Genomic DNA, 2,500 nt, shown 5'->3' with positions numbered 1-2,500 from the left:
TCCCGGATGTGCCGGGCGGGTGCGCGAGCTCGCCGGCCGCTGGAAGTCGAATGAGGCGCCGCGACCACCTCCGCGGTGCTTATAAACAGCCGATCCGCTCGGCGGGGGCTATTTTCGGCCACTTGGCTCGTGCGCACGGCCTCTCGGATGTGCCGGGCGGGTGCGCGAGCTCGCCGGCCGCTGGAAGTCGAATGAGGCGCCGCGACCACCTCCGCGGTGCTTATAAACAGCCGATCCGCTCGGCGGGGGCTATTTTCGGCCACTTGGCTCGTGCGCACGGCCTCCCGGATGTGCCGGGCGGGTGCGCGAGCTCGCCGGCCGCTGGAAGTCGAATGAGGCGCCGCGACCACCTCCGCGGTGCTTATAAACAGCCTATCCGCTCGGCGGAGGCTATTTTCGGCCACTTGGCTCGTGCGCACAGCCTCCCGGATGTGCCGGGCGGGTGCGCGAGCTCGCCGCCCGCCGGAAGTCGAATGAGGCGCCGCGACCACCTCCGCGGTGCTTATAAACAGCCGATCCGCTCGGCGGGGGCTATTTTCGGCCACTTGGCTCGTGCGCACGGCCTCCCGGATGTGCCGGGCGGGTGCGCGAGCTCGCCGGCCGCTGGAAGTCGAATGAGGCGCCGCGACCACCTCCGCGGTGCTTATAAACAGCCGATCCGCTCGGCGGGGGCTATTTTCGGCCACTTGGCTCGTGCGCACGGCCTCCCGGATGTGCCGGGCGGGTGCGCGAGCTCGCCGGCCGCTGGAAGTCGAATGAGGCGCCGCGACCACCTCCGCGGTGCTTATAAACAGCCGATCCGCTCGGCGGGGGCTATTTTCGGCCACTTGGCTCGTGCGCACGGCCTCCCGGATGTGCCGGGCGGGTGCGCGAGCTCGCCGGCCGCTGGAAGTCGAATGAGGCGCCGCGACCACCTCCGCGGTGCTTACAAACAGCCGATCCGCTCGGCGGGGGCTATTTTCGGCCACTTGGCTCGTGCGCACGGCCTCCCAGATGTGCCGGGCGGGTGCGCGAGCTCGCCGGCCGCCGGAAGTCGAATGAGGCGCCGCGCCCACCTCCGCGGTGCTTATAAACAGCCGATCCGCTCGGCGGGGGCTATTTTCGGCCACTTGGCTCGTGCGCACGGCCTCCCGGATGTGCCGGGCGGGTGCGCGAGCTCGCCGGCCGCTGGAAGTCGAATGAGGCGCCGCGACCACCTCCGCGGTGCTTATAAACAGCCGATCCGCTCGGCGGGGGCTATTTTCGGCCACTTGGCTCGTGCGCACGGCCTCCCGGATGTGCCGGGCGGGTGCGCGAGCTCGCCGGCCGCTGGAAGTCGAATGAGGCGCCGCGACCACCTCCGCGGTGCTTATAAACAGCCGATCCGCTCGGCGGGGGCTATTTTCGGCCACTTGGCTCGTGCGCACGGCCTCCCGGATGTGCCGGGCGGGTGCGCGAGCTCGCCGGCCGCTGGAAGTCGAATGAGGCGCCGCGACCACCTCCGCGGTGCTTATAAACAGCCGATCCGCTCGGCGGGGGCTATTTTCGGCCACTTGGCTCGTGCGCACGGCCTCCCGGATGTGCCGGGCGGGTGCGCGAGCTCGCCGGCCGCTGGAAGTCGAATGAGGCGCCGCGACCACCTCCGCGGTGCTTATAAACAGCCGATCCGCTCGGCGGGGGCTATTTTCGGCCACTTGGCTCGTGCGCACGGCCTCCCGGATGTGCCGGGCGGGTGCGCGAGCTCGCCGGCCGCTGGAAGTCGAATGAGGCGCCGCGACCACCTCCGCGGTGCTTATAAACAGCCGATCCGCTCGGCGGGGGCTATTTTCGGCCACTTGGCTCGTGCGCACGGCCTCCCGGATGTGCCGGGCGGGTGCGCGAGCTCGTTGGCCGCTGGAAGTCGAATGAGGCGCCGCGACCACCTCCGCGGTGCTTATAAACAGCCGATCCGCTCGGCGGGGGCTATTTTCGGCCACTTGGCTCGTGCGCACGGCCTCCCGGATGTGCCGGGCGGGTGCGCGAGCTCGCCGGCCGCTGGAAGTCCAATGAGGCGCCGCGATCTCCTCCGCGGTGCTTATAAAGTGCCGATCCGCTCGGCTTGGAGCTATTTCCGGCCTCCCGTTGGTGCCGGGCGGCGTGCGCGAGCTCGCCGGCCGCGATCTCCTCCGCGGTGCTTATAAACAGCAGCATGCGCACGGCCTCCCAGAATTTGAACACATTTCGTCAATAAATTTTGCATATTGAATTTTGAAGTTTAATATAATGCAACAATTGAGCTCGACTTATACAAAGGATATATCATAAAATCGTAAATTTCCGTCGAATTTTAGGGGGTCGACTTATACACCGAGTCGACCTGTACACCGGCAAATACGGTAAATACGATTAAATAAAATGATACGACTGGCATAAAAACAAATATTAACCACATAAAAATAAAAGTCACCATTACGTTGAATTATTGGGAGCACCGAGCTTGTTTCTCAGAAACGAGCCGGTCCCATCCAGGCGTAATCGGAGA

Source organism: Syngnathus scovelli, unplaced genomic scaffold (assembly GCF_024217435.2).
Source record: "Syngnathus scovelli strain Florida unplaced genomic scaffold, RoL_Ssco_1.2 HiC_scaffold_47, whole genome shotgun sequence".
Classification (NCBI taxonomy): Eukaryota; Metazoa; Chordata; class Actinopteri; order Syngnathiformes; family Syngnathidae; genus Syngnathus; species Syngnathus scovelli.
Note: the sequence above shows the minus strand (reverse complement) of the source record.